The 18,495-nt window shown below is 46.8% G+C and overlaps 1 long non-coding RNA gene across 1 annotated transcript; it reads right to left on the bottom strand.

The window, feature by feature from the left end:
- Positions 1–8,952: 8,952 nt before the first annotated feature.
- Positions 8,953–9,682, bottom strand: LOC148138449 (uncharacterized). Its single transcript, XR_015753953.1, has 2 exons — positions 9,391–9,682; positions 8,953–9,287 (listed from the first exon to the last, which is right to left on the bottom strand). It is a non-coding gene; the product is annotated as an uncharacterized LOC148138449 (long non-coding RNA).
- Positions 9,683–18,495: the final 8,813 nt, after the last annotated feature.

Raw genomic sequence — 18,495 nt, 5'->3', positions numbered from 1 at the left:
ATGCAGAAGGCATTTGGTATGTTTTCCTTTATTGGTCAGGATTTGGAGGTGCTGGTATCGGACTGGGGTGTACAAAGTTGAAAATCATACTACACCAGGTTATAGTCACAACAGGTTTATTTGAATTGAATTGAATTTATTGTCAACGTGTGCTGAGGCACAGTGAAAAGCTTTGTTTTGCAAGCAGTACAGGCAGATTACATAGTTAAATAGCATACGTAAGTAAATAGAGGGTAAACAGCAGCAAAAACAAAAAAAAATAGGTGCAGGCGAATGCTAAGAGTTTGAGTCCGTTCAGTATTCTAACAACAGTAGGGTACAAACTGTTTTGAAACCGGCTGGTGCTTGTGTTCAGGCTTCTGTACCTTCTCCCCGATGGCAGAGGTTGTAGAAAAACATTGCCAGGGTGGGATGGATCTTTGAGAATGCTGGCGGCCTTTCCCTGACAGTGGGCCTGGTCGGTGGATTCTATGGATGGGAGGTTGGCCTTTGTGATTGCCCAGGCCAGGTTCACCACTCTCTGTAACCGTCTCCAATCTTGAATGGTAAGGTTACCTTACCAGGTAGTGAAACATCCAGATAGAATGCTCTCGGTGGCACACTTATAAAAATTGGCGAGGTTATTCACTGTCATACCAAATCTTTTCATGCCTGAGGAAGAAGACAACCACCTGATAAAGGATCAGCGCTCTGAAAGCTGAAGCTTCCAAATAGACCTGTTGGACTATAACCCAATGTTGTGTAAATTTTAACTTTATTGGCCAGAGCACTGAGTATAGGAGTTGGGAGGTCATATTATAGTTGTACAGGGCGTTGGTTTGGCCAGTTTGGAATATTGCATGCAATTCTGGTCTCGTTCCTATCAAAAGGATGTTGTGATACTTGAAAGGGCTCAGAAAAGGTTTTCAAGATGTTGCCAGGGTTGGAAGATTTGAGCTACAGGGAGAGGCTGAAAAGGCAGTGACAGAGACACAGTGGGGTCAGTCTGCTGTCGTACCCCCTTCCATTTGTGGATGAGATGGTAATGCCTTTCCTCATGCCAGCATCATGTCTCTGTTTCGGAGTTGGGGCATTTGTTGAGGTTCTGCAGGATGTTGGTGAGGCAGCTTCTAGATTAATGTTTACATTCCAGTCACCCTGTTATCGGAAGGATATTATTAAAATGGAGAGAGTTCATGAAAGATTACCCAAGATGATGCCAGGAAAGGAGGACTTCAAAACGCAAACAGACTTGATAAGATTTGGACTGCTTTCACTGAAGCATTGTAGGTTGAGGGGTGACGTTATTGAGGTTTATAAAACCATGAGGGTAATTCAAAATGAGAAAGACGAGATCCCCCCCCCCCTCCCCCGCCCAGGATGGTGGAGTTCAAAACTGGGGGTTTATCATTACGTTGAGAGGAAAAAGATATAAAAAAGGACAAGGGGCAACGTTGTTTACACAGAGAGCGGTTCGCATTTGGAATGAACTGCCAGAGAAAGTGTTTTGACCTATTCTTGTTTCATTACCCTCAGTACATTGAAATGTTTTGTGTTGCATGCAATACAAGCAGATGATACTATCTAAAGTTCATAAGCGTAATACAACAGAGCAAGGAATATAATGTTACAGTTGCTGAGAAAGTGCACAGAGAGTTAGATCAATATTAAATTTGAAATTTCCATTCAGTATTCTAGCAACAGCAGGGAAGAAGCTGTCCTTGAATCTGTTGCTTCATGCATCGTCTCCTTGATGGCAAAATTGGAAGAGATCATAACTGAAGTAGAGGGGTCTTCCATTCCATGGGCTTTCTCCCAAGGCAGCGAGGAAACTCAAGCACTTGAGCTTTTGGGAGCAGGCTGAATGGCCTGAGGCTATTTCCTGTGGAGCATCAGAGACTGAGGGGTGACCTTATCGAAGTTTATAAAATCGGGAGGGGCATGGATAGGGTGAATAGCCAAGGTCTTTTCGCTGGGGCAGGGGATATCCAAAACCGGGTGTCATAGTTTTAAGTTGAGAGGGGAAAGATTCAAAATAGACGTAAGGATCAACTTTTCACCCAGAGAATGGTGCGTGTCTTGAATGGACTGTCAGAGGATTTGGTGGAGATTGGCTCAATAACAAAACTTAACAGACATCTGGATGGGTATAGTAATAAGAAGGGTTTAGATGGATATGGGTCCAATGCTGGCAAATGGGGCTACATTAACTTAGAACATCTGGTCAGCATGGGCGAGTTGAACTGAAGAGTCTGTTTCCATGCTGTACAGCTCTATGACTCGAGAAGTCAATGGTTGGAAGGTTGGCTTGAATGATGGACTGTGTTTACAACCCTCTGTAATTTCTTATGACCCTGGGAAGAGCAGCTGCCATACCAAGCCGTGATGGATCAGGATACAAGGCTTTCTGTGGTGCATCTACAAAAAGTGGAAAGAGTCTTCATGGACATGCTAAATTGCCTTAGCCTCCTTCAGAACTAGAGGCATTGTTGTGCTTTCTGAACTGTCACGTCAATGTGGTGGACGAGGACAGATTGTTCGTGATCGTTACTCTTTGGAACGAGATGCACTAGACTACCTGCACCTCAGTTCTATTGATGCAGACAGAGGCACACCTCCTCTCAATGTTCTGAAGTCAATGGCCAGCTCTTTCATTTCGCTGACGTTGAGGTAGAGGTTGCTGTCTTGACACCTCACCACCAATCACCTCATCTCTTTCTGGCATTCTGTCTTGTCATTGTTTAAGATCCAGCCTACAACGGCGGTGTCATCAGTGAAGTTGCCAATGGAGTTAGAATGAAATTTGACCACACAGTCATGAGTGTGAAGGTATTATAGAAAGCTGCTGAGTAAACAGATTTGCAGGCTGCCATCTTGAGGATTAGATTACTTACAGTGTGGAAACAGGCCCTTCGGCCCAACAAGTCCACACCGACCCGCCGAAGCGCAACCCACCCAGACCCATTCCCCTACATTTACCCCGTCACCTAACACTACGGGCAGTTTCGCACGGCCAATTCACCTGACCTGCACATTTTTGGACTGTGGAAGGAAACCGGAGCACCCGGAGGAAACCCACGCAGACACGGGGAGAATGTGCAAACTTGAGGCGGGAATTGAACCCGGGTCTCCGGCGCTGTGAGGCAGCAGTGCTAACCACTGTGCCACTGGAGGAGGTGCTGTTACCTGTTCTCACCAATTTTGTTCTGTGGGTGAGGAAGTCGAGAATCCAGTCACAGAGAACAGAGCAGAGACCCGGGTCTTGGAGTTTGAATATTAATTTGGTTGGAATTATCGTGTATCAAGTTTTAGTCAATGATTATGAGCCTGACAGAGATAGTCTTGTTATCCAAATGTTTCAAGAATGAGTGTGAGGCCAGGCAGACAGCCTGAAAGTAGTGGATGCAAGTAGAGTTACAATGATTAAAGACATTTGAATACGTTCGTGAATATGATGGACCAGGTCAGACCCCCGTAAATCAATTCAAAAAGGTAGCCCAGGCCCTAACTTTTCTCGTTGTTTTAAGCAGATGTAAGGTGAATAGTCCAGAAGCGACGCAACTGGTCAAGCCATTCGGTTTTAAGCAAAGCAGAATTTATTTACACACAAAGAAAAGAAACTTCACTTTAGAATAACCTAATTATTTGAAAACCCCCAACCGACACAAAAACGCAACTTAACAAAGAGCTGTTCCGATTTCCTGCAATATCCCATAACATCCCCTTGGCAAACGGTTAAATTCACAGACAGTTTCTTACAGGAGAGAGATAAAGGTCCAGCACGGAGCCTCCTTTTTTCCCAGCAGCTGTTTCTCCGGGCCTGCAGCTGAAACTTGACCAGCAGCTTTCAACAGACTGCTTGCAAAAACCAAATCAAATTCAAGCCAAACCTCAAAAAACCCTGAACTGAGAGAACGGACCACCCCATTTTCATTGTGCAAGATTTTTTTTCAATAGAAGTCTTAAAGCTTTTTCAAGTAGATATTTCCAGACATATCAGAACCTCTGCCTTTACGATCCCTCTTGAAAAAAAATTCCAAGGACAAGATAACCGTGTCGATGGAGCAGCATCGTCACAGTGAATAGGAAAGGTTTGGACATCTATGAGCCAAGGACAAGGAGGTGGGACGAGTTTCGTTTTGTAACCTGGTTGGTGTGGATTGGTTGGACTGAAGAATCTATATTTGTCCGCTGTGACACTGTGACTCTATGACATTACAGTAGGCAGTGAAAGGACAGATTCGTCTCTGCGTGTGCTTAATTTGTTCTCCACCCCAGGTACTGGGAATTGGCGTGAGGGAAAGATATTGTGAACAATGGAGATACAGAGGGGTGTTTGTATACATTAGCTGTGTAAAGGGAAACTATAGTGGGAGAATTCAGCGGAGATGAAGCTACACAGTGCATAGCAAGTCGACATGGGCCATCGTGGGGAGGTGCTAAGTGTGGGAGAGTGCAAAGTTTGCTGGAGTGGGAGTTGTACAACATTGAAAGGGGCGGTGCTGGCAATTTCAGGATTGAAAGACAAAAATACAGAAGAAATGAAAGAGATGGAGAGAAAGCGAGAGCACAAGAAAGAAAGAGAGTGGGAAAGAACATGCACAAAGCGAGAAAAAAGATGTAAGAGATAAAAAAAAAGACAAAAGGAGAGGCTGTCAGTGAGAGAAAGAAAGACACAGAGAGAGAGAGATAGAGAGAAAGAAAGAGAGTTTAACAGAGAAAAGCATTGATAGAGTGAGATGGAGAGAGTGAGAGACAGAGACAAAGGGAGATACAGAGAGAAAAGAAGAAAAATTAGAGAGATATGAAGTTAAGAAAGGATCTAGTGAGATTACAGTTGTGATGGTCACCATTTTGATTTGTCCCAGCTCTTTAATGGTCTCTCATACTCATTCATTTCCATTAGTGGCAGTCCCTGCTCCAGGGGGTTGCTTCAGTAGGTTCAGTGATTTTAATGGATCAATCAGGGTTTGAGAACAAAGAAAATTTGCAGCTCAGGAACAGGCCCTTCGGCCCTCCAAGCCTGAGCTGATCCAAATCTACTGTCTAAACCTGTAGCCCAATTCTTCAGCATCTTTATCCCTCTTCTCCCCACCTACTCATACATCTGTCCAGACCCACCTTAAATGAATCTCCTGTGCCTGCCTCTACCACCTCTGCTGGCAACGTGTTCCAGACACCCACCGCCCTCTGTGTAAAGTATTTGCCGCATGTATCCCCCTTCAACTTTTCACCTCACACCTTGAAAGCGTGACTTCTTGTTATTGTATCCTAATTCCGGGAAAAAGCTTTTTTCTATCTACCCTGTCTATACCCTTCATGATTTTGCAAACCTCAATCAGGTCCTCCCTCAATCTCCTTTTTTTTCTAATGAAAACAAGCCAAGCCTATTCAATCTGTCTTCATAGATTGCACCTTCCATACCGGGCAACATCCTCGTGAAACTTCTCTGCACCCTCTCCAAAGCGACCACTTTCTTTTGGTAATGTGGCGACCAGAACTGTATTCTAAATGTGGCCAAACCAACATCGTGTACAAATTTAACATGACCTGCCAGTTCCTTTACTCAATACCCCTGAGGATATGGGCCTCTGGGAAGGTAGGACAAAATGGTTAAAGGAGTGGCACAAAGTGGCTTCTGTATTGCGAAATTAGATTGCAAAGTAACAGTTAGTTCTAAATTGCAACTCGAGACAAAATGGTTCCATGCATCTACATGACCACGTACAGCTAGTCCCTAAAGCTATATAAATAACTAACCACTAATACCATCAGCATGAAGCAATAGATGGATAAGATGAGGAAATACTAACCACACTTGGCACCCTGGTGCTGTGACGCAGCAATGCTAACCATTTTGTCTCTGTTTTGCAGGGAACCATTTTGTCTCGAGTTGCAATTTAGAATTAACTGTTACTTTGCAATCTAATTTAGCAATGAAGAAGCCATTTTGTGGGCGGCACGGTGGCTCAGTGGTTAGCACTGCTGCCTCACAGCGCCAGAGACCCGGGTTCAATTCCCGCCTCCGGCGACTAACTGTGTGGAGTTTGCACATTCTCCCCGTGTCTGCGTGGGTTTCCTCCGGGTGCTCCGGTTTCCTCTCTCAGTCACAAAGATGTGCAAGTCAGGTGAATTGGCCATGCTAAATTGTCCCATAGTGTTAGGTAAGGGGTAAACGTAGGAGTATGGGTGGGTTGCGCTTCGGCGGGTCGGTGTGGACTTGTTGGGCTGAAGGGCCTGTTTCCACACTGTAAGTAATCTAATCTAATCTAAACTTGCTAGCTGCGAGTCCTCATAGAGGAAATACTAAACCACATTTTGCCAGCCGCGAATCTTTGTAAAGGTGACATAAACCATTATGACTTAATCAATATCATGAGTTCAAGCAACTACCCATGAAGTGATATCATGTATTGATTGGTTGTTACTATGCAATTACGTTCCATGTCTGATGATGAATAATGTATATAAACCTCATGCAGACTCTGTAAGGTTGTTGGATTCTTTTGATTGCCAAGAAGTTTTCATACTGCTGGGTGAATCAGAGTCTGCCAACCCAGCGCTGTAACATACAATAAATGATTGTTTGCATGTTAAACAAAGAGTCATTTACAGGTGTGATTATTGACCAATTGTAGAATCGAGAAGTCCACTGATCATCACCCCGTCCGATGAAGGCAAGCATATGGCAAGCACGTTGGCGCAGGGAACCATTTTGTCTCGAGTTGCAATTTAGAATTAACTGTTACTTTGCAATCTAATTTAGCAATGAAGAAGCCATTTTGGGGGCAGCACGGTGGCTCAGTGGTTAGCATTGCTGCCTCACAGCACCAGGGTGCCAAGTTCAATTCCAGCCTTGGGCGACTGTCTGTGTGGAGTTTGCACGTTCTCCCCGTGTCCGCGTGGGTTTCCTCCGGGTGCTCCTGTTTCCTCCCACAATCCAAAGATGTGCAGGTCAGGGGAATTGGCCATGCTAAATTGCCCATAGGTTAGGTGCGTTAGTCAGAGGGAAATGGGTCTGGGTGGGTTACTCTTCGGAGGGTTGGAGTGGACTTGTTGAGTCGAAGGACCTGTTTCCACACTGTAGGAAATCTAATCTAATCTAATACCATATGCCTTCTTGACCATTCTGACCACCTGTGCAGCCACCTTCAGGGTAAAATGGATCTGCACTCCCAGATCTCTCTGCTCATCAACTATTCCCAAGGCTCTTCCGTTCACTGTGTAATTCTCTCTTGAATTAGACTTGTCAAAATGCATCACCTCACATTTGCCTGGATTGAATTCCACCTGCCACTTCTCTGCCCAACTCTCCAGTCTATATATATTTTCCTGTATTCTTTGACAGTCCCTTATGCTTTTGCTACTCCACCAATCTTTGTGTCATCTGCAAACTTGCTGATTATACCAACAGTGCCCTCTTCCAGATCATTTATGTATATCACAAACAACAGTGGCCTCAGAACTGACCCCTGTGGAACACCACTGGTCACCTTTCTCCATTTCGAGAAACTCCCTTCAACTACTACTCTCTGACCCCTGTTGCTCAGCCAGTTCTTTATCCACCTAGCTAGAACACCCTGCATACCATGTGACTTCACTTTCTCCATTCGTCTACCATGGGGAACCTTATCAAACGCCTTACTAAAGTCCATGTGTATGACATCAACAGTTCTTCCTTCATCTATCAACTTGGTCACTTCCTCAAAGAACTCTATTAAGTTGGTAAGACATGATCTCCCCCGCACAAAACCATGTTGCCTATCATTGATAAGCCCATTCGTTTCTAAATATAAATAGTTCCTATCCCTCAGTACCTTGTCCAGCAAATTTCCCACCACTGACGTCAGGCTCACTAGTCAGTGGTTACCCAGAATAACCCTACCACCCTTCTTGTACAGAGGGACAACATGAACAACCCTCCAGTCCTCCAGCACCTCACCTGTGTTTAAGGATGCCATCTCCTGCCTAATTTTGATATAATTGGACTTGGCCCAATTTAGTACTCTTCCCTTAGGACCACTCTCATCTTTGCCTACGGGTATTCTAAAACGTATCGAATTGTGGTCACTGTTTCCAATGAAATGCCCCCACAGCAACTTCTACCACCTGGGCTGACTCATTCCCCAACATCAGTTCCAATCTGGTCCAGTCTCAAAAGAGACCGTTGGAGTGCAGGTTCATCGTTTCTTGTAAGTGGAGTCGCAGGTAGATAGGATAGTGAAGAAGACTTTTGGTATGCTTTCCTTTATTGGTCAGTGCACTGAGAACAGGAGTTGGGAGGTCATGTTGTGACTGTACAGGGCAATGGTTTAGCCACTTTTGGAATTCTGCATAAAGTTCTGCTCTCGCTCCTATAGAAAGGATGTCATGCAACTTGGAAAGCTTCAGAAAATCTTTCCAATACGTTGCTAGGTTTGGAGGATTTGAGCTATAAGGAGGTGTCGAATAGGCTGTGACTATTTTCCCTGGGGAATCAGAGGATGATGGGTGACCATCTCAAGGTTTATAAAATCATGAGAGGAATGTTTAGGGTAAATAGACAAAGTTTTTTTTTCCCTGAGGTGGGAATATCGACAAGTAGAGGGCATAGGTTTAGGAGGGGAATGATGTAAAAGAGATCTAAGGGACATCATTTCTATGCAGATGGTGTTGCGTGTATGGAATGAGTTGCCAGAGGAAGTGGTGGAGTCTGGTATAATTACAACGGTTAAGAGGCATCTGGATGAGTAAATGAATAAGAAAGGTTTAGAGGGATTTGGGCCAAGTGCTCGCAAATTGGACTAGATTATGTTCGGATATTTGGTCGGCATGCTTGAGTTTGACCGAAGGGTACGTTTACATCCTGAAAATGTCTATGATTATCTGGAATAAATGCTGCTGCTCCTCTGTTTTAAAAAATTCTCAAGGTCAAGGACCAGGCTCGCAGGAAAGTAGTCTGACACAGAACAAACAGCCAAGAGGCGAGTCTGCTAGAATATAAGTGTTTTATTCCCCGCAGTGTCCCCACAACCAGTCTCGTACTTACAACGGGTCTGGTTTATACTCACTCTACGTGTTACCAAAACTGGGAGCCGTCAGTTCTCGTAGAGCGGTTGCCAACAACCCACGCTCGGCGGTTAAACGTAACCCCGGAGCAGGCTCTACCGAACTGGAGACTTCTCCAGCTGATATACCCTTTTCCAGATATAAACATTCATGTGAACAGCAGAGCAAGGCTAAAAAACACATTCCATTCTGGTTACATACAGATAAGAAGATTCACACGGGAAGGTGTATAACAAGATTCACACGGGACTAAGCGACACCTTCCATTTTCGGTTAGAGCAGAGCAAGGCTAAAAAACACATTCCATTCTGGTTATTCACACGGGAAGGTGTATGACAAGATTCACACGGGACCAAGCGACACCTTCCATTTTCGGTTAGATTCACACATGTATTGGGACACAATTTTAACCCTTTCACCACATTCCACTGCTTGGCCCAATACATGTGTTGCATAATGATTCACACATGTATTGGGACATAATTTTACACCACATTCCACTGCTTGACCCAATACATGTGTTACATTATGCCCATATGTATTCTTTCTAACAAGCGCCTACGTACACGCCAAATATACAAGCAAGTCAGGACATTACAGCATGTTAAAATCACCAGGACCGCTACCAGGATCGACAAGGGTGGGAACAGGAATGTCCCCGCAGTGGAGGACATACCACTCAATATGTCCCACCAATGATGAGCTGACTCCACGTCCACTACACGGGCAGCATGTACTACCTCCTGTCCATGTATAAAGGTAGACACCGTAACCTTGGTGACATTGGTTTGATGCTTTCGTAATATCTGCTTAAGCTCCTCGGATCGGTCCAATGCCCGCTTAAACCGATCCAGGGAAATGTTCCAGGGATTCCTCAGCACTTTCCACTGCACCTTGGTAAAGTGGCGAGCACTGCTATAAGTGGTCAACAAATAGGTGTGATTCTGCCAGTGCCACTGATAGACATTTGAGAGGCATCCCGAGAACGGTGCTGAGGGAAGCATAGGATGTGGATTATTGGTAGCCACACAGAGCGTGTGTGGCCCAATCTGCCACATCATGTCCCTTGGAGTCTCAACAGTCCATTCGCACAGGGCCGTTCCCTTAGTCAAGCAAGGGTCCCGATACCTGTCCATCAGTAGGCAAGTTTTCCCCTGATCAGTCTGTTCACAAGCGGACAGATCATAGGTAATATTGGTATCTGGGCTAAACCACTGTCCCCTTGTCTTCAGAAAATAATATCCAGAAGATGTAATCACTGGTAATACATAATATCGACAGACCGTAACAGTGTGGGTTACATTCATGGTAACAAAGTATCCGTTACACATAGTTGCGTTACACCATGTTCGCTCTGGATGGGTTATCATCCACAATTTCTCAGATACATTCCATAGTCCCCTCCACGCCTGTACATTGGGGGATGTTACCACACGCAAAAAGCGTTCTTTCTGTATTTGAGCATGCAACATTTGAATATGACAGGCAGTCCAATTTAACTGAGCCGTAATGTTCTCAAACAGTTCCTGAGTGGCGCCCCAGACATCCAGTTCCCATTGCAGAGATCGTATCATTATTTCAGCTGTCTCTCCTTGAGTCATCATTACGGATGGCATCCACCTTCCAATAGTATGTAGTCCTTGTGAGGTGGCCTGTCCCGTGTTAGATAATTTAGTACGGGTTACCTCAGAGTCAATGGCATTCGAGATACCCATAACAGTTCCTGCGCCTCCCAGCAGGGTGTCGTACCACGCTCGTCGCCGCCTCTTGGTATGACACTCGGGTATGAGGGGCAACTGTACCCGCCAATGAACATCAGTGTGCAGTACCGCCCGGGCCATCTGTTGACAAGTTGACATAATAGGGGCCAACTGTGTTCGATGCGACCGCACGCCCCCCGTGGCACCCCTCTTCGGTGCTGGCCCGCCCCGCGTGGGGTTTAATAACGCCTCAGACGGGGCGTTCGTCGAGGGCAGTACCATTATTAACCACATGAATCGATGACGATTCCGAATATCGGTGGCATTGCGCAGCCACAGATCTTCCCCCCGAGCTGTGACGCTCCAATGAGTCCCCGTTGTCCCGCATGTCTGGGTGCGTCGGTCCCACAAACACGTCTTGACTTGGGCATTTACCACCAGGGTGCAATTAGGCGGTATGAACGATATGTCATATTTTTCCCCATCCCGGCGCATGTAGCACTGTGCACACGTGTACAATTGACAGTCGCTGGTGAGAGTCAGAACAACGCACTGCTGACCGGGTTCACATGTAAAGTCGTCCTGCGTCCGTCGCTGGCTACTGGCCTCCCACCGCACCTCATGGCGGGCGACCGGTACCAGCGTCCAGGCCGTGATACCGATGCCCTGGAGTGGCCATCCGATCGCGAACATCACCAATAGGAGTCGCAATCCCCATGACCACCCCATGTTCAAGGCGGAGGGTCAGCCTGCGGGTGCATAGCAATTACAACATTATTTAGGTCTCACGTAAGTAGCACTGGTTCGCCGGGACGTTTGCCCAGGTCGGGTCTCCGGGGTACATAATGGTGACCAGACTGTCCTTCCCCTGTGCTATGATTTCGGCCGGCCTGGGGGGGCCGGTCGTCTGGCGCACCCATACCTTGGCCCCCTTAGTGTCAGTAGACCCAAATCCCCCCGTCCCACGCTCAGTAACCGTAACGGGAGCTCCCATCTCTTCCACCGTTGTAAGGTTACATGGCTTAATGACCAATTGCGCTATTCTGTCCCCCTTCTGTATCACGTAAGGTTCAGCGGTGATGTTGACCAGGATCACCCCCAACTCCCCTTGGTAGTCTGCGTCAATTACGCCTGCCATCACATCAATCCCCTTTAGTGACAGTCCCGACCGCGGGAGGATATGCCCATAGGTTCCAGGGGGACAAATCAACCCTAACCCGGTCTTAATCACCGTAGGTTTCTGTTGGATCAAAGTCTGGGCAGTTAGTGCTCGTAGGTCCAGTCCAGCCGAAGCCGGCGTGGCCCTTACGGGAATATCAGCTTCCTCAGCGAACTTCCACATTTTAATAGGCTGAGTCTTTGGGGTATCACATACTCGTATCATCCTATTCATGGGTGTTACCCCATTTCCTAATGGGCGGTTATTAATTTGTTTCACCACCCGAATTAGTTGCTTCCTCCAACCCGTTAAGTCATTGCAACCTCCTGCTTTTCGTAGTGAGGACTTCAGAAGCCCATTCATTCGTTCTATAAGTCCCGCAGCTTGTGGGTGATAGGGTACATGATAAACCCATTCCACGTGGTTATCGTGACACCACTGCTTTACCGCCCTTCCTGTGAAATGGGAGCCATTGTCACTCTGGACCTGTATGGGCAATCCATAAAATTGTTCAATCAAATCTAAACATCGCAAGGTAGCCTGTTGATTGTTGTGACGACAGGGATGGGCTACCAAAACCCCAGACATAGTGTCCACAGCTGTACATATGTGGTTACATCCTTGTGAGGAGGGTAAGGGACCCACAAAGTCCATTTGCCAGCTCTGTCCCGGACCATCCCCCCGATGGATATGTCCCATCATGTGTTGGGGCACTCCCTGCCGCTGATGTTGACACTGCTCACACTGGTTTACTGCAGTCTTAACATCATCTACCATAAGATCTATTCCTCGGTCTCGAGCCCAGTGCAAGGTTCCTTGCACTCCCCAGTGCCCAGCCTTAAGGTGTGCCCATCTAGCTAGGTCCACTGAGGTGCCCCTTTGCACCATCATGGTTCGGACGATACCATCCACATATCGGTTATGTAGAGCTTCCACATCATTTCGAGAGGTATGGGCATCTACGTGGGTGATGTATATGACCAGGTATTGAGCTTTCTCCCATATATCCTCCCATAACTGTTTACCCCACACTTCCCTATTCTGGATCATCCACTGATTGGCCTGCCAAGTTGGCATCCATTGTGTCATGCCGTTAACCACTGACCACGAGTCAGAGAACAAACAAACTCCCATGACCCCTGCTTGCATGACCACCATATGCACTGCCTTTAATTCTGCCCACTGACTACTTTTTCCCTCCCCTAATTCTTCTAGGGTAGTGCCTTGTTTTGGGTTAAAGGCGGCAGCTTTCCATCTACGCTGTCCCGCTTTCCACTGGGCTGACCCATCTACGAACCAAGCCGTGGCTTGTTCATCCGGGGTCAGTTCATCATACCGTTTTCCCATCTTAACGGGTGATTCCTTGTATTCAATCACCTCAAACCGCTTTTCCCCTTCCTCAGGGGCCTCCGCCACTTGCTCATGTAGGACTGACACTCCTTTCTGTCCAGTCCGCACTCTCTCCGACACATACCATTTCCATTTAATGATGCTGCTCTCTTGGGCAGTTCCTATTCGGTGGGTAGTGGGGTCACTAAGTACCCACGGAAGAATAGGGATAGCTGTTCTCATGATCACTTCATGTCCAATGGTCAGGGCTTCGGTTTCCACCAAGCCCCAGTAGCATGCTAATAACTGTTTCTCAAAGGGGGTATACCGTTCCCCTGCTGGGGGTAATTTTCGGGACCAAAATCCCAGTGGCTTACGGGTTCTTTCCTGTTTTTGCCATAAGCTCCAATTGGCATAATCCCCCTGTGCTGAGACTTGCAGTTCTACAGGTCCTGACTGTATCTTTCCCAAGGATACAGCTTGCTGTATCGCTTGCTTGGCCATTTCAAATGCAGTTTGATGGACCTCCGTCCATTCGAACGCTGCCTTTTTCCTCGTAACTCGATACAAAGGTTTTAAAATTTGTCCTAAATGGGGAATATGCTGTCTCCAGAATCCGAATAACCCAATAAATTGCTGCACGTCCTTCTGGGTGTGAGGGACGGCAAAGACCTGAATCTTATTTTTAGCTTTCGCAGTGATTTCCCTTTCCCCCTTGTTCCACACGATTCCTAAGAATTTTACCGTTTGTGAGGGACCCTGGATTTTGGCTGGGTTGATCTCCCACCCATATCCTCGCATATGTTGAACCAGTTGGTCCAGCAATTCCTGAACCTGCTTCTGACTTGTCCCCTGTATCATCATATCGTCAATATAGTGCGAGATCATCACTTCGTCAGGCACTTTAAAGGCAGCCACGTGTTCTGCAACTATCCGGTGGCAGATAGTAGGGCTATGCAGATATCCTTGGGGCAGTCGTGTGAACGTGAATTGTCTACCCTCCCAAGTGAATGCGAACTGTTCCTGCCTATCTTCGGGAATAGGAATTGTGAAGAAGGCATTAGCCAAATCAATTACTCCGTACCACACCCCTGGATGATGTTGGATTCGTCCTATAATAGTGACGGCATCCGGGACCGCTGCCGTCAAGGCCGGAGTGTGACGGTTTAGTTGCCGATAATCTACCGTCATCCGCCATGACCCATCGGCTTTATGTACGGGCCATAAGGGGTTATTCCACGCCGTGGTGCATGTCCTAAGCACTCCCGCTTCCAAATAATCCTTAATTGTGGCGGATATTTCTTTATGTCCGCCGGGAATCCTATACTGTCTAAGACTTATTACGCGATCGGCGATCGGGATGGGGAAGGGGTCCATCTTAACCTTTCCCACTAACACCGTCCTACAGCGCAAAGCCATTTTCGTGATTCCAAATTCAAACTTCCCTTGTTGGAGGTGAAGTGTTAAACCGGCCAGAATGTCCATTCCCAGGATCCATTCTCTAACCGGTGTAATGATAATTGAATAAGTTTTAATGGGCATTGTACCTATCTTTAGGGGCAATTGTACTGTTCTTCCTTCAATCAGATTACCTCCCAGCCCAACCAGCGTGACTGGGGTTCCTTTAAACTTATGGGGCGTCCCATAGATTAAGGTGGCCTCCGCCCCTGTGTCCACTAGAGCCATAACGGTTTGGACGGATTTGCGCCAATAGATAGTCAATGATACATGAGGTCGAATGTCGTCTGCTGACCATTGGCTCGTTCGTGGGCAAACCCTTGGGGCTTGGCCCGATTCCTATTGTTCCTCCCATTCATCTTCCCCAGACAGCACTGGATAAAGACGTTTGCCTCGCCCTTCTTTGTTCTTGCCTTTCTTACTAGGTTTCCGGCCACGCCTATCCACTTTATAACACTCTCGGAGGGGAGGCCGTACCTCCTCCTCCTCCTCGTCCTCCGAGGATTCCCACCGCTGGGAAGTGGAAGTTCTACCCCTTCGAGGCTCATTAACAACCGGACCCAGTGTCTGACATTTTTGTGTTAGTAATTCCACTAGGTCTTCCATAGTGGGTCGGGACTCCGTCTCTACCCGGGACACCTTCAGTCCCTTTCGTCTGCATAAGTCTTTTAATTCCGGTGTAGGTAGGCCATCAATCTCCGATGCTGGGACCTGCGCCCGTATCAAAGCTTGCCACAAAGCACGCCGTGAGGGGCCTTGGTTACTTCCTTGATTAGGGTTTACTTCTCCCCCTGCCCGAGCCTCAGGGCGACGCCCCTCCGTGCCCCCCTGAGAAGCACGGGTTGTGGGTCCCCAATCCCCCAAACCACCCATCTCCCTCATCATACTACGGGCATCTCCTAGGGTTTCTCCCCGTCCACTCAACATTATGGTTAATAACAGTGGTTTATAATGGGGGGGGGCAGTCTTCACTAGATGGTCTCTAGTCTGTCTACTAACATTTGTGTTATCTACCTCGTCCAGCACTCCCAGCAACAGGGCATCCCGCACACACAAACGGGTTAGCCTCTGAACCCCTTCCTTAATCGTTGTCCAAGTTCCTTCCAAGGGGGGCCAATCGGACGGGAAGGGATACTGTTCGGCCACTGCCCTGGCATACATCCCAAATAGGGTCCCCATACTGCGATCTATTATCATATCCTTGGCTTGGTTGCGGTACCCCAGGTCTATGGCAGCATCCTTTGCTAATCCACCAAACTTGGGAGCATCCTGATAGTCTACCTGCACTTGTTGCCCCCCTTCCTCGAGGAGCCGAATTAGCCATAGCTCTAACGGCTCCCCAGGATTACGTCGGGTTTTCTGGGTGATAAACAGCACCTCATCGGTAGTGAAGTCTTCCGTTAATTCAGAGAATTCTGCGGGAGGCTGAGCCCGCGGTAATTCATGCATAATTGCCTCCCCTTGTTCATTCCGTATAGGGTTTCCTTTCTCATCTAACATTACCTCCCGTTGCACTGGGAGACGTCTCTGAACCTGCTTTCTCCTAACCACTGGTTTAGCTTGGAGTACGGGTGGGTCCTCTTCGTACTGATCATCTAAATCTCCCCAAATGTTCCCATCCCAATGATCGATATCCCACCGATCCCCGTTATTTAACTGGGCTACAAACGCCCGTACTTGTACCGGGTCCGGGGTTCGAGGGACCTTCCTTTTCTCTTTCCGTTTCTTAGCAGACAAATACATAATAGTTCGTCCTGCTAGTTCAGTTAATGCTGTCAATTCAGCTTTTAACTTCATAATTTCCTGCCTCAACATAGAGGCATCTCCCGAACTGAGTCCCTGCTCATGTTTCAGGAGGGCTAATTCTGCTTCAGCTTTTTGGCGCTTGTCTGACTGTTGTCTACAAGCCGCCGCACAGGCCCACATCCTCCACTGTACCCCAGGCAATGGGTTCTTCGGCAGGACTGGGATCCTCTCAAGGGTGGACAGCAGCGACCCTGGGGTTCCTACGCCCTCGGCCTCCCAGTCCTCCGGTCGCCCCCCACCATTTCTCAAACAAACTGCCACGCCATGCCACGGCCCATGCCATCCCGGGACGGTCAGGACCTCCACAGTTTGTTCCTCTGGTTTCTTAGCCTTTTTCCAAAACATTGTTCTGTATCAAAATCTTTCCTCAATTGCGATTGATCCTGCCGGCTACGCCAAAATGTTTTAAAAAATTCTCAAGGTCAAGGACCAGGCTCGCAGGAAAGTAGTCTGACACAGAACAAACAGCCAAGAGGCGAGTCTGCTAGAATATAAGTGTTTTATTCCCCGCAGTGTCCCCACAACCAGTCTCGTACTTACAACGGGTCTGGTTTATACTCACTCTACGTGTTACCAAAACTGGGAGCCGTCAGTTCTCGTAGAGCGGTTGCCAACAACCCACGCTCGGCGGTTAAACGTAACCCCGGAGCAGGCTCTACCGAACTGGAGACTTCTCCAGCTGATATACCCTTTTCCAGATATAAACATTCATGTGAACAGCAGAGCAAGGCTAAAAAACACATTCCATTCTGGTTACATACAGATAAGAAGATTCACACGGGAAGGTGTATAACAAGATTCACACGGGACTAAGCGACACCTTCCATTTTCGGTTAGAGCAGAGCAAGGCTAAAAAACACATTCCATTCTGGTTATTCACACGGGAAGGTGTATGACAAGATTCACACGGGACCAAGCGACACCTTCCATTTTCGGTTAGATTCACACATGTATTGGGACACAATTTTAACCCTTTCACCACATTCCACTGCTTGGCCCAATACATGTGTTGCATAATGATTCACACATGTATTGGGACATAATTTTACACCACATCCTCCCTCTCCTTTCGGTCCATACCTCACGTGGATTCGTTGTTAAATTATTTGGTGCAACTAATATTGGCTCTCAGTTGCTTGATTTGTTCATCAATTGAATTATTTTTAAAACTGGTTATTTCGTGGCATACTTTAACTGGTCTCTGAATTTCTTCTGCATCACCACATAAATAACTGCATTTGTGCAACACCTTAGGTTCCGCAGCATATATATAATTTGTAGAAAGAGAGGAAAAGCAGCAGGATCCAAGTGAGCAGTGAATCGAAGGCGAAATAAAATATACCCCAACCAGAGAAGAATGAAGCTGCTGGATGTGGCAAAAAGCAAAATCATAGAACTCTGTCTGCTCTCTACCTCTGGGTCATTCTGCATTTTTCTCTGATCCATCAGTCCCTTACGCACCTTAATGGCCTCGAAAATATGTTTGGCTGTCAGAGCGTTGATAAACAGAATAAAACTTAATGGTAAAAGAGGTGTTAACAACTTTTCAAAAAATTTAAAACTTTCCCAACGATGGTCTTTAAAATAACTGCGTCTTGTAGAACAATACCATGGGACATTGTTGAGAATCACCCCAGGTTTAAATCGAAAGTAATTGGGAATGTTCTTTAAAGAAAAGAAAATGCACATTGATGCGAGAACCCTCGTTGCAGTTTTCTCTGTGCAATACTGAGATTTCATCTCATGAAAACAAATGGCGACAAATCGATCAAAAGAAAAGGCAATGGTGAAGCAGACAGAGCAATCAATGGTCAACCTGCTCAGGACACAGACTACACTACAAACAGGAGTGATGTCCAGGTTACACTGTGCATAATAATAACGTGGAAATTTGTAGAGTACAAAATGAAAAACAAGGAACAGTAGATCAGACACTGCCATGGCCACCAGAAAGCGAGTAGTGCATGTAGAAAGACCACACCTGCACCGAGATAAGATTACAATAATCATGAGACA

The sequence above is a fragment of the Chiloscyllium plagiosum genome, unplaced genomic scaffold, assembly GCF_037043375.1.
Source record: "Chiloscyllium plagiosum isolate Xiang-an unplaced genomic scaffold, Cpla_swu_hap1 HiC_scaffold_40, whole genome shotgun sequence".
NCBI classification, from domain to species: Eukaryota; Metazoa; Chordata; class Chondrichthyes; order Orectolobiformes; family Hemiscylliidae; genus Chiloscyllium; species Chiloscyllium plagiosum.
This window is presented reverse-complemented; position numbering and strand designations above follow the sequence as displayed.